Genomic DNA, 15,001 nt, shown 5'->3' with positions numbered 1-15,001 from the left:
AACATAAAATCTTTTGTACTTTTTTGAGATCTTGCCAGGTATTTGTGACCTGGATTGGCCACTGTTGGAAACAGGATGCTGGGCTTGATGGACCTTTGGTCTGTCCCAGTATAGCAATACTTATGTACTTTATATTATACCAAAACCTGCATGATGCAGGTTTTGGTATCATCCATAATGCAAACCTATTGTTGCATTCTTGAGGGCCTTTGCATTCTGTCAGGTCCTCTGCTCTCTGTCAGGTTCTCGAGGCAGGACCTAGATTTGTGAGCCCTTGGACCGCTGGCCGAGGAGCGGCAGGCAAAACCACCCCAAACTGGAGACAAAGCAGAACTGGACTGGAACCCTGGACTGGAGTTGCAGCTGAGGCAGGAACACTGGAACAGGCAGGACAGGAGCAGCTTCACCTACACTTAGCCACCGTCCCCCAGGAGTTGAGCTCCTGAGTTCTGGCAGCTGGTAGGACTTGCAGGACAGAGCAGGAACTGAGGACACACGAGGAAGGCTTGGCTAAGAGCTCACTAGGACTGACAGCTGCACGCAGCCCCTGAGCTGGAAACACAAGACAGACTAAGCAGACAGGGCACACACAAAGGCTAGGCGGAAACAGGGGCTTGGGAATACATACAAGCTTGTTAGAAACAGGGTTCAGGATATACAGGTTCAGGATATACCTACAAGCTTGGCAGAAGCAGGTTTCAGGATAAACACTCAGGATACCTACCCTAGCTAGGTAGAAGCAGGACTCAGGACATACAAGCAAGCTGGGCAGAAACAGGACTCAGGATATACACTCAGGAGATACGAGCTAGGTAGAGACAGGGTTCAGGATATTCACTCAGGATATACTCACTGGCTAGGTAGAGACAAGGTTCAGGATATACACTCAGGATATACTCCCTAGCTAAGTAGCAACGGGGTTCAGGGCAATACACAGCTAAAAGAGTAAACCTGGATACAAGCAGAGTTTTAGGGCAGGCTGCAAACAACAGAATAAACCAGGATACATACAGAGTCTTGGGTAGAGCTAGAGTAGCTCCAAACATAGGAAACTAACCAATGACTAAGCTACAAACATAGACAGGGAAATAAACCAGGGCAGAGCTACAGTGGCTACAAACACAACGGGAGAAAAAACAAGGGTTGAGCTTCAGGCTCCAAACATAGAGTAAGGCAGAAGGGCTAGCAGCCTGTGAAACACAAAGAGAGAAATAAACAAGGGTTGAGCTTCAGGCTTCAAACATAGAGTAAGGCAGAAGGGCTAGTAGCCTGTGAAACACAAAGAGAGAAATAAACAAGGGTTGAGCTTCAGGCTCCAAACATAGAATAAGGCAGCAGGGATAGCAGCCCACAGGCACAAATAGCAGAAGGGCACAAGCCCACGCAGAAGGACTAGCAGTCCACGGGTACGAAGGCCCTGCATGCCAGCACAGCACTTCCTTATGAAGGCTCTCACTGATGATGTCACCACTAGGGACAGGGAACACAGTGATACCAAAGAGAGGCTTGGAATACATAGGAAGTAAGCACACAGGAAAGGCAGAGAGGGGCCATCTTGGAAACTGGAACAGAACAGACAGAAGCCATCTTGGAAACTGGTCAGGCAGGGAGGCATAGCCCACACAAGTGAGGTCTAGTGAGATAATCAGTGCAGAGACTAGAGACAAGACTAACCCAAACACAGAGAGAAGCCAGCACAGACGCTGGCCCCCAGAAATAAGGAAAGTCTGAGGGTGGTCACGGCCACAGACGTGACACCTATCCCAGTTGCCATTCTGCAATTTCACTTCCAAAAATGTTGAAAAGAATCATACCTATAATCTATCCCTGTGGAGCATCATTGGTAATGTCCTATTCTTCAGTGCAAAATCTATTTGCTACTAACAGTTGTTGCCTTCCACTCAACCAGTTTCGTATCCAGTCACTTTCCCCAGATTAAATATAGAGTGACTTAAGTTGCGTGTTCAAATCCAAGTCGTGTTCTGTATTTGTGCATGCAACTTAATTAGTTAACAAGCCAATCAATGCTGATAGTTGCCAATTAACAAGCAATTATTGACACTAATTGGAATTAATTAGAATTTGCATGTACAACTGTCTAGGCATATTCTATAATATGATGCATGTAAATTCTAAGTTTATTTATTTATTTATTTATTTGTTGCATTTGTATCCCACATTTTCCCACCTATTTGCAGGCTCAATGTGGCTTACAATTTCCGTAATGGCATTCGCCATTCCAGATTTAAAGATACAATTGGTATTACATAAATAACATGAATGACATAAAAGAATTAAGCTATCAGGTATAGAAAGAAAACATTCAAAAAATAAGGTAAAGTGGTGACATGTTACAGTTATTATTATTGACCATTGTGGTATGCCTTGTTAAAGAGATAGGTCTTCAGAGATTTACAAAAATCAGACAGTGCAGGGGCATGTAGTGCTAATAACCAGACAGTGCAGCTGAATAAGTGCCGGTGAATATCAGGCAAGTACAAACAATCTAAATCAATTTCTTCCCTCTCATATTCCTCAGTGTAGACAATTGGAAAACAAGAATGTAGGAAGTTAGAGAGACTATGGAACTCAATAAATCTTGATAGCCAGGGATACGTTATTGTGGAGAGAGTGTGTTAGAGCTTACAAAAATGTTCTCCTTCATTCAAAGAAGATTTATTTTTCTAAAGTAATACAAAAAGGTACTAATGAATCTCTTGATTTATTTCAAATTGTACAATCTTTATTTAAAATGCAACCAAGGACTCTGTTAGTCCTTTGGCATTGGAGTTGGCTAATTATTTTGATCAGTAAATGATATTGTTAAGATCTCAGTTATAGACATCATTGTCATATTGAATTAAGAGATATTAATTATGGTTCACAAAAACGTGGGGTTCTGGGGGAAGCTGAGCTCTGCACAAGGCCTTTGGAGAGAACCAGTGGAACCAATGTACACAAATATTGCTCCTTCTTGTTATAATACCTGCTAGCATTTTCAGTGCATTACCAGAAATTATTTTACAGAGGAGTGATCAAGAAGCTTTGACTCCTGGGGCAGACATTTTATGCCGAAACATGGCTCCGTGCTGAGTCCTGGTTTAACTTTATATTCGAATAAAGGTTGACTTTTGTGTTTACCCTTGGAGTCTCCTCTTAGATTTGGTTTGGAAGGCTGTTTGATGTCCCTACTTTGGTGTTTTTGGGCTTGTGCTTGTGCATAGGGATGTCTCTCCTTTTTTCTTTCTTTTGAGTTATGGTTCACAAGACATTCCTATTGATTATATTTGAGATAACTTTTCCAGTGTTGATTACAAACATTTATTCAAGTTTGGAACCAAATTTAGTAAACGGTTTTGTCACATTGACCCCTGTCCTTCAACTATGTTAAGATTTTTTCTGCCAGAAGGGTTGTATTGGATCTTCTCATTCCTTAAGTTACCTCACAAACAGGGAAGATAGGGTGTCTGGATAGTGAGGTTGCACAACAGACTGTGGTAGGCCAGGTGCCCTTAAATACAACTAAAGATCAGACAAAAGATGGCAAATCAATAGTGTCAGGTACTAAGCATCATGCAAATAGGAACAACAAACATACTCTGAAATGTCTATATGCAAATGCTAGGAGTCTAAGAAATAAGATGGGAGAGTTGGAATATATTGCACTAAATGAAAAATTGGATATAATAGGCATTACTGAGACCTGGTAGAAGGAGGATAACCAGTGGGACACTGTCATACCGGGGTACAAAGTATATCGTAGTGATAGGGTGGACCGAACTGGTGGAGGGGTAGCATTGTATATTAACGAGAGCCTTGACTCAGATAGATTACAAATTCAGCAGGACACAAATCACACCTTTGAATCATTGTGGGTTGAAATTCCATGTATAAAAGGGGAAAAAACGGTGATAGGAGTGTACTACCGTCCGCCTCGCCAGGATGAGCAGGTAGACGCAGAAATGATAAAAGAAATCAGAGACGCGAACAAAATGGGCATTGTGATAATAATGGGTGACTTCAATTATCCAAATATAGACTGGGTAAATGTAACATCGGGACACGCTACAGAGGTACAATTCCTTGATGAAATCAAGGACAGCTTTATGGAGCAGCTGGTGCAGGAGCCGACGAGAGAAGGAAAAATTTTAGACTTGGTCCTTAGTGGAGCGCATGATCTGGTGAGGGACGTTATGGTACTGCTGCCGCTTGATAACAGTGATCATAATATGATCAGTTTTGATATCGACCTTGAAGTAACTGTACACAAAAAGTCAAATACGTTAGCGTTTAACTTTAAAAAAGGAGACTATGATAAAATGAGAAGAACGGTAAAAAAAAACTTAGGGGGGCAACTGAGAGAGTAAAAACTGTACAACAGGCATGGACGCTGTTCAAAAATACCATCCTGGAGGCCCAGGCCATACATATTCCGCAAACAGTGCATTTTTTCTAGCAAAAAAGGTGCCGGTACTCAAATGCCAGGCCACTTTTCAGGGGTGGGGTGATCACTGAGGGACCCACCCCACAATAGCCAGGCCTCCTGCAACCAGTCACAGAATCTATGATAAGGCAGAATTGGTGTGTAGGGCCTGAGCTCGTTCATTAAAATTTGGGGACCATGGGTCAATTTTAGCACACAGTGGAAAAGGTGCTCGTACTCAGTACCCCCAAGTACCCCCTCAAAAAAAGCCCTGTCCGTAAATTAGAAAAGAAGGACGGAAGTCCAAAAGACAGCCGGCGTGGTTGAAAAGTGAGGTGAAGGAAGCTATTAGGGCTAAAAGAAACGCCTTCAGAAAATGGAAGAAGGAACCCTCTGAAAATAACAAGAAGCAGCATAAGGAGTGTCAAAGCAAATGCAAGGCGCAGAAAAAGAAGGCCAAGAGGGATTACAAAAAAAAGATAGCATTAGAGGCAAAAAAACATAGTAAAAAATTTTTTCGGTATATTAAAAGCAGGAAGCTGGCAAAAGAATCGGTTGGGCCGCTGGATGACCAAGGGGTAAAAGAGGCGATCAAGGAAGACAAAGACGTAGCGGAGAGACTGAATGAATTCTTTGCTTCGGTCTTCACCGAGGAAGATTTGGGTGGGATACCGGTGTCGGAAATGGTATTTCAAGCGGACGAGTCGGAGAAACTTACTGACTTCACGGTAAACCTGGAGGACGTAATGGGGCAGTTCAGCAAACTGAAGAGTAGCAAATCTCCTGAACCGGATGGTATTCATCCTAGAGTACTGATAGAACTGAAAAATGAGCTTGCGGAGCTACTGCTAGTGATATGCAACTTATCCTTAAAATCGATCATGGTACCGGAAGATTGGAGGGTGGCCAATGTAACGCCAAATTTTTAAAAAAGGCTCCAGGGGAGATCCAGGAAATTATAGACCGGTGAGTCTGACGTCAGTGCCGGGGAAAATGGTAGAGGCTCTTATTAAAAACAAAATTACAGAGCACATCCGAGGACATGGATTACTGAGACCGAGTCAGCACGGCTTTTGTGTGGGGAAATCTTGCCTGACTAATTTACTTCAATTCTTTGAAGGAGTAAACAAACATGTGGACAAAGGGGAACCGGTTGATATTGTGTATCTGGATTTTCAAAAGGCGTTTGACAAGGTACCTCATGAAAGGCTACAGAGGGAATTGGAGGGTCATGGGATAGGAGGAAATGTCCTATTGTGGATTAAAAACTGGTGGAAGGATAGGAAACAGAGAGTGGGGTTAAATGGGCAGTATTCACAATGGAGAAGGGTAGTTAGTGGGGTTCCTCAGGGGTCTGTGCTAGGACCGCTGCTTTTTAATATATTTATAAATGATTTAGAGATGGGAGTAACTAGCGAGGTAATTAAATTTGCTGATGACACAAAGTTATTCAAAGTTGTTAAATCGCGACAGGATTGTGAAAAATTACAAGAGGACCTTATGAGACTGGGAGACTGGACGGCTAAATGGCAGATGACGTTTAATGTAAGCAAGTGCAAGGTGATGCATGTGGGAAAAAGAACCCGAATTATAGCTACGTCATGCAAGGTTCCACGTTAGGAGTTATGGACCAAGAAAGGGATCTGGGTGTCGTCGTCGATAATACACTGAAACCTTCTGCTCAGTGTGCTGCTGCGGCTAGGAAAGCGAATAGAATGTTGGGTATTATTAGGAAAGGTATGGAAAACAGGTGTGAGGATGTTATAATGCCGTTGTATCACTCCATGGTGCGACCGCACCTTGAGTATTGTGTTCAATTCTGGTCGCCGCATCTCAAGAAAGATATAGTAGAATTGGAAAAGGTGCAGCGAAGGGCGACTAAAATGATAGCGGGAATGGGACGACTTCCCTATGAAGAAAGATTAAGGAGGCTAGGGCTATTCAGCTTGGAGAAGAGACGGCTGAGGGGAGACATGATAGAGGTATATAAAATAATGAGTGGAGTGGAACAGGTGGATGTGAAGCGTCTGTTCACGCTTTCCAAAAATACTAGGACTAGGGGGCATGCGATGAAACTACGGTGTAGTAAATTTAAAACAAATCGTAGAAAATGTTTCTTTACCCAACGTATAATTAAACTCTGGAATTCGTTGCCGGAGAAAGTGGTGAAGGCGGTTAGCTTAGCAGAGTTTAAAAAGGGGTTGGACGGTTTCCTAAAGGATAAGTCCATAAACCGCTACTAAATGGACTTGGGGAAAAATCCACAATTCCAGGAATAACATGTATAGAATGTTTGTACATTTGGGAAGCTTGCCAGGTGCCCTTGGCCTGGATTGGCCGCTATCATGGACAGGATGCTGGGCTCGATGGACCCTTGGTCTTTTCCCAGTATGGCATTACTTATGTACTTATGATGTTCGATCTTGGATGTTTTCTATCTGAAATTTGTACTCTCACTCACAAAAATACTCACAAGCTAATTAAGTATCATTAGCAAACACAATAGGAAAACCAGTTACATAATAGAGTCCAGAAAGAGGAGGGGGAGAAGGAGAAATAACCATTGGAAAGCAAACAGTGCAGATTTTTTTGGACATGGAATTTTGAGCATCATTTTTAAAAAAAAGGGGCATGGATTTGATATTCCGCCTTTCTAAAGTGAATCACTAAACAATATTTTCACATAAAGAATCAAGAGGTGCCCAAGTTTTTAAGACTGAAAGAACATTATGATTTTTTTGTGGCTATAGCTTCTTCATATTTCCTTATAATGCATAGAAAACTCCAGCATTCAGAGATATTAAGGGCCCCTTTTACCAAGCTGAGGTAAAAGGAGCTCTGCGGTAGCATTAGCGCATGGATTGTTTATGCGCTGAGATCCCTTTTATTATAAAGGAAATGGCTATGCAGTAAGTACAAACTTGCCACCTGGCCATTTCCTGGGGGAGCCCTTACTGCCTCCTATTTAAAAGGTGGTAAGGGCTCCCTCGCTAAGGGGTCTTTTTACTAAGGTGCACTGAAAAATGGCCTGCGGTAGTGTAGATGCGTGTTTTGGGTGTGCGCAGAATCATTTTTCTGTGCACCTGCAAAAAATGCCATTTTTAATTTTTTTGGCTGAAAATGGATATGTGGCAAAATGAAAATTGCCACGTGTCCATTTTAGGTCTGAGACCTTACCGCCAGCCATTGACCTAGTGGTAAAGTCTCACACAGTAACTGGGTGGTAATGACCTACACGCGCCAAATGCCTCTTGGCTCGCATAGCTGAATGCACCAGAAAATAAAAAATATTTTTGGGCGCACATAGTGGACACGTACCAAAAATGAACTTACCACAAGGGCCATGCGGTAACTCCATTTTGGCACGCATTGGGCATGCGTAGATGCTTACGTGGCTTAGTAAAAGGGTGCCTAACCCGGCAGTAACCGGGCAGTGCACGGCGCTGCCTGATTACCGCTGGATAAGCCCCTGGTGGTGAAAATGAAATGGTGCACAGTGGGGACTGCACTACCACCGGCTCCCTTAGTGGGCCGTTGCTAGTACCGGATTGGCACGAGTTAATGCTGCGGTAGCTCTACTGCAGCTTTGCAAAAGGGTCCCTAAGTTCTGAATTGTCTTTCCAACTGCAGATAATGAGATGGGTAGCCAGAGAAATCATAATATTAAAAAGTTTAGATTGTGATTCTGTAATCAACAATTTAGAAGAGGCTGAATGCAAAATCACAATTTTGTAGGAGATATGTGTGCCTTTAGCTATATTAAGAACCAATGAGATTTTATTCCATATATATTCCCAATAAGAGCGAACATTTTTGCAGTAGAAAAATAAATGAGATAAAGATCCTGATTCTTCTAAACATGACCAACAAAAGCTTAATTTGTCTTTTCTCCTTATTCTAGCCAACTTGGTAGGGGTCCAGTATGCTTTGTGCATAATGAAGAATGATGATTGAGCAATAGCCACAGACATGGTAGGAGATATATCTTTTACTTTATTCTTTGTTAAGTCTGCCTGTAAGTTTTCCATCTTTCAGTAAGCTTTAATAGCAAGACCAAACAGTACAGAATGATGCATAATCTGATTAACCTTTTCTAAACCTGCTGAAAGGTTGTATTTTCATGTTATTATAGACTCATTCAATAGTGAATATAATAAAACATTTGTTTTTCAAGAGCTGATAGAAGATGTTGATTTAATAGCAATAGGCCTTCAGTGATCCAAGTGAATCATAGCTTCCTTGCAAGAAAACATTTGCACTTCTAAAAAGTATAGATTGGTTTTGGCAATTTACCTAACTGGATGCCCTGCTATTGTTATTATATGATTGGAAACTTAACAAAAAGAATTGAAATAACAAAATAAAAGAGTATAGACTGAGAGTCTGCTATTTCATTGACGCACTTAAGTATGGACTTTGTTTTTCTTAACAATGGACTGGAACCAGGCAAAGTGTCAGAAGACTAGTGGGAACAAAGGACTGAAATTTTCAGAGATAGGTCCTTGAGAAGGGGAGGCTCACATTTTAGCTGTCAATTGTGTCTCAGCCAGGCAGACAGACAATCAAGATACAGCAGGAGATAAACACAGTAGATTGGATTTGGTTCTTTGTCATACTATAGCTAGGGCAAGTAATCTTTTGGAGCCAAATGCAAGTAAACACACTTGCCCTTATATAAATTATAGATTTCTAAGAGAGGTGTAGCTAACAAATTATTGCTGGAAGCAAAGGGTTACATATAGTAAAAATAAAAGGAAAGTAGAAGTAAGGATACATTAGCCATCCTTCTAAATTCATTTATATTGTAGGGTAGCTCGAATCTTGCACTATAGGTACCTGCAGAGATTTCCAGCGCCTCTTACTTCGTTAAGCAGTGTGACTCTTTTCTGACACCGCTAGTTGCTAGGTAACGCATTATTCAGACACTAGACTTTCCAGCCTCTAGAAAGAGAGAGGCTCAAATATTTAATATTACAAGTAGAAGAGAAAAACCTTCCTCTGAGTATAAAACCCTGTTTCACATTTGAATAACTATCTTTGCTGTTTTGCCTTCCCAGCCTCTGACCCCACATGTGAAGGAAAAACCTTTCAACCCTAAAGCCCTAGCCATATAAGGGTTGATATTCCAAGTGAGTTAACTGGCTAAAAGAGGCTTTTTTCCAGTTAACTTCTGACTGGCTCCAAGGGAATATTCCCTGCTGCTCAAAGGCTCAGGTGCCAAAGCTATTACCGGCCCTGTGAAGATCCATGAGTCCTTCAAAACCTGTTTCTAGAAATTAAAGTGTCAGTCTTACTTTTGTTTTATGTTGATGTATTATGGAAGTGTGGGATGGGGCCATTAAGAAGTGAAGATAAGAAAAGGCATGCCAAGTTTATAGAATAAATGCACTTATACACATGATTGGTGGCATCAGTTGACAGCTACATACACAAGTGCTAGGCATTATTCTATAAACTTAGTTCATATGTCACTTAGCATGTAATCACAAGTGGACCGTACCTATGGACAGAGCATTGGCATGTCATGAGTGTTCTGCCTAGCAATGCTCATAACCTATAGAATACTGTCTAAATAGGATTTGTGCTAATATTCCATAAAAGGTTAGATGAGTCCTAGCATCATTATAGAATTGGAGCTAAGTGCACCCTTCAGTGGCACCTTAGTTCAGATGTCACCTTATAGAATTACCATCTGTTTATGTAGACCTCAGATTAGATTTATGAAATTAATGCCTTATCCCAAATTGTGAGTGATGTAACTGAAGCCTAACCTGTACACCTAAATAGCCTATAGTGTACAAGCCTTCTTGCCTGTGTTAAAGGTCCTATGGAGGTCTTGTACCCCATCTGCATACTCCTTCTAGCATTCTCCAGGGTGACTCCCAGGTTCACCCTGATCCACTCAGGGTCTCCACTCCAGGTGCACATTGCTCCCACCGGCTACCTACCATGGACTGTGAAGGTCTTGCTGTCCATCTGCAGATTCCTCTCAGCATTCTCCATGGTGACTCCAGAAACATTTTATTTCTTCAGGTTTTTATTTTAATTTCTCCAATTCCCAATGGCTCCAGTACAATTTCTCTTCTTGATACTGAGCTGAGTATAATTTCTCTTCTCCATCTCAAAGCCACTGCATACCTTAGGACCACATTGCCCACGTTCTGCTTTCATCACTTCACCTCCCTTCTTCTCAGCTCTCAAGTTTCAACATTTTCTTCCTTTCATTCAATCATCTCCATTTTGTCTAAATGCATCTCATCTTTTGTCGCTATCATTATACCTCTCCCTAGTCTTCTCCATACTCACTTGCTCCTTCTCCTGCTCTCTGCTGGGGATATCAGTCCCAATCCTGGTCTTCAAATCAGATCTTGCTCTGTTCGTGCAGGACACACCACAATGTATCCAATATTATTTCTGTTCTTCTCCTTTTCCATTCTCTGCCTTTCTCATGTACCCTGTGGAATGCCTGCTCTGTCTCCAACAAGCCTGCCTACATCCACGACCTCTCTATCTTTTGTACTCTCCATCTGTTTGCACTAATTGAAATTTGGCTTTGCCCTGAGGATTCTGCTTCAGTTGCTGCCCTGTGTCATAGAGATTACCTTTTCTCCAATACATATTGCTTTGTTGGCCATGGAGGTGGTTCTAGGATGATACTCTCACCATTTTGTAGATTTCAACCTCTTCTTCCACCTCAGTCTCACTGCTTTTCTTCCTTTAACGTTCACTCCATCCATCTATTCACTTCTCTACCTCTCCGAGTAGCAGTAATTTATTGACCCCCTGATAAGTCCCTTTCTTCCTTTATCACTGACTTTGACTAATGGCTTTCCTTCTTTCTTGAACCGTCATCTCCTTCCCTCATTCTGGGGAATTTTAACATTCATGCTAATGACCCTTCTGACTCTTATGCCTCTCAGTTTCTCACTTTAACATCCTCTTTCATTCTTCAGCTGTGCTCCACTACCTCTACTCAGCAGAATGGTCACTATCCTAACAGTGTCCTCTCCAGTTCTTTGCCTCCAATTTCTGCACCTCAGTTCTTCCCTCTCTGACCATTATCTGATAACTTTCACACTTAATCACCCCCCCCCCCCCCCGTACCATCCAATTTCTACCAATACATTTAGAAATCTTCAGGCAATTGACCCTTGTACTCTCTCCACCAGTGTTTCATCCCTCTTCTCAACCACTACCTTATCCATCTTTGACAATGAGGCTGTCTCTTCTTATAATAATATTCTCTCTTCTGCTCTAGATACTCTCATTCCTCCTGTTCCCTGTTCTGTGTGGCATACCAAACCTCAGCCTTGGCTGACCTCTAGAATCCACTACCTACATTCATGAGCCTGATCTGCTGAACATCTTTGGCTAAAATCCCATGCCCATGCTGACTTCATGTCAGGTTCTCAGGTTCAGAGCCCGCGGGGCCGGGCTCTGGAACAAACGTGAGCCCTTGGGCTGCTGCCAAGGAGCGACAGCAGCAGGCAAAACCCACCAACCAACAGTGGGCAAGCACACCGGCAGGGACTGCAGGCACTGCCCAGCGAACCAGAACAAATGGACTGGAATCCCCCGGACTGGAGGACACAGGACTGGAACACTGGACTGCAATCCCCCGGACTGGAACACACACCGGACCGGAACACACTGGACTGGAGCACACTGGACTGGTCCACACAGCTTCACCTGCACTTAGCTACTAAGCCCCCCAGGAGTTGAGCTCATGGGTTCAAGTAGCCGGCAGGACTTACTGGACGACACAGGGACCAGGACTAGAACAAGCTGTAACTGAAGTGCACCTAACTCCTAAAGTGACCAAAAGTGTTCCTAAGCCCAGCACCAACAGAAAAGCTCCCAAGCCCTCCACTAACAGCAGTGCTCCCAACAGAAACTAACAGGGGTGCCCCTACGCCCTACACTAACAGAAGTGCAGGGAAACCACAAGGGAAAAGGAAGGGAAGACAAATGCCAGACCTAACACTGGTACTTCCTAAGCACCAAGCTGCAGCAGCTAAACATGGGTTCTCACCCTGGTGCTTCCTAAGCACCCAGCTACAGCAGCTAAACACAGGTCACAAGGAAAAGCAGGGAAAGCACAAGGAAACAAGCAGGAAAGCCAAATACCCAAACAACAAAAGGTGCTTCCTAAACACTTACTAACAAGGGTGCTCCCAGCACCAAACTCCAGCACTGCACTAACAGCAGTGCTACACTCCATAACAAAAGGGAAACACAGGGAAGTCAAACACACAAGTCTCAAGTGCACACTGCACTAAACTAACCTGGACCTAAGCAAGTAGCCAGAAGCAAACACCACTGTTGCAAAGGCTCTGAAGGAAACAACACCACTTCCTTATCAAGGCCCTCCCTGATGATGTCACACTCCCTAGACCTAGGCAAAAGCACACTGACCCAGAGAGGCCCAACCCACAACAATGCAACACTGTGAAGCACTTGAAGCCAGTACACCCAAAGAGAGGTAGAGCAACTCAGGCAACACACACACACAGGTGCAGTATAGTGAAACAATTAGAGCCATGCTGCTGGAAGCTGCCAGCACAGAGAGACAGAGCCAGCTCAGAAAGGACAGAGAAAAGAAACAGAAACCAGCTAAGAAGCTGACCCCCAGGAAAGAGGTAAGTTTGAGAGGGGTTCAGACCCCAATCATAACACTTCATAAATTTCAAATTCTTACTGACCTCCTTCCAGTCTGCTCTTTCACTTGTCAAACAAAACTACATCCATTTGACAAACTCTCTTTGCTCAATCCATCAATGTCTCTTTGCCACACTTAACTCTCTACTCAAAGTGCTTTCACTTTTTCCCCAGACTATGGCTGACTACTTCCATGAGAAGGTTCACGAGATTAACCTTGAGTTCTCATCAGTGCTTTTTTGTAGAAAAAAAGGTGCCGGTACTCGTTATGGGCAGGGCCACCACCTATGGCTCTGCCTCTATTATAGCCACACCCCATGTTAGCCACACCCCTTATACCAACCATGGCGCATATAAACAGGCATCATTGAAAATATTATACCAGTATAGGCAAAAAAAATAACTTGACTTTTTTCATTATGAATAATTTCTGTAAGATGTTACAGCTCCAGTATACCCAGTGCAAAATAAGATAGCAGATGTAAATTCTCAAATTGGACATATTCCAAACACTAAAATGAAAATAAAGTGATTATTTTCTACCATTGTTGTCTGGTGACTTTGTTTTTCTATCCATATTGGTCCCAGTCTCTGATTCTGCTGCTCTCTATCTGCTCCCTTAACTCCATTTCCAGGGATTCCTTTCCATTTATTTCTTTACTTTCCTCCTTTCTTCTTCATTTCTTGTTCTATATCCATAGGTAAAAGCTGGGTCCTCCACAGACTTGACTGGAGGAGGTATAGAGTGAATCCAGTTTTTGCCTATTTTCTCTATCCATGTGCTGTTTTTCTCCTCTTTTCCCTTTCCCTCATCTCCGTCAGTATGCATCTCCTTCCTATTCTTCCCTCCCCCTCCATCCATATGCATTTCCTGTCCTTCCTCTCTCTTCCCTCTCATCCATCCACATCCAGCATTTCTCCTCTCTCCTCCCCTCCATCCATGTTCATCTCACTTCCTCTCTCTTCCATCTGCTCCATGTCCAGCATTTTAACTCTCTCCCCTCCATCCGTGTCCAGAATTTCTCATCTCCCCTAAATCCATGTGCATCTCCTCCTCTGTCTTCCCTCCCCTCCATCCATGTACAACATTTTTCTTCTCCCTCTCCCCTCCATCCATGTTCATTTCACTTCCTCTCTCTTCCCTCCTCTCCATTCATGTCCAGCATTTCAACTCTCTCCCCTCCCCACCATCCTTCTGCATCTCTTTCCTCTGTCTTCCCTCTCCTCCATCCGTCCAGCATTTCTCCTCTCTCTCCTTTCCCCTCCATCCGTGTGTATCTCCTTCCTCTGTCTTTCCTTCCCTCCAATATTTCTCCTGCCCTCCCTTCCATCCATCCATGTCCAGCAACTCTCCTCTCTCTCCTGCCCTCCCCTCCCATCCATGTTCAGGGTAAACAGCAGCTCTCTCCCTTCCACTCAGATCCCCTCCTCCTCTTCATCCAGCAGCTCTCTCCCTTCCCTCCAGTCCCTTCTTCCTCTTCCTCCCTTGTCCAGCAGCTCTCCAGCCTCATCCTCCTCTCCCACCCATGTCCAGCAACTCTCTCCCTTCCATCCAGTCCCTTCTTCCTCTTCCTCCCTTGTCCAGCAGATCTCCAGCCCCTTCCTCCTCTCCCTTCCATGTCCAGCAGCTCTCTCCCTTCCCTCCAGTCCCTTCTTCCTCTTCCTCCCTTGTCCAGCAGCTCTCCAGCCCCTTCCTCCTCTCCCTCCCATGTCCAGCAGCTCTCTCCCTTCCCTCCAGCCCCTTCCTCCTCTCCCTCCCATATCCAGAAGCTCTCCAGCGCCTTCCTCCTCTCCCTCCCATGTCCAGCAGATCTGTCCCTTCCCTCCAGTCCCTTTTTCCTCTTCCTCCCTTGTCCAGCAGCTCTCTCCCTTCCATCCAGTCCCTTCTTCCTCTTCCTCACTTGACCAGCAGATCTCCAG

Source organism: Microcaecilia unicolor, chromosome 7 (assembly GCF_901765095.1).
Source record: "Microcaecilia unicolor chromosome 7, aMicUni1.1, whole genome shotgun sequence".
NCBI lineage: Eukaryota > Metazoa > Chordata > Amphibia > Gymnophiona > Siphonopidae > Microcaecilia > Microcaecilia unicolor.
The sequence above is the reverse complement of the archived record's forward strand: the minus strand, read 5'-3'. Positions refer to the sequence as shown.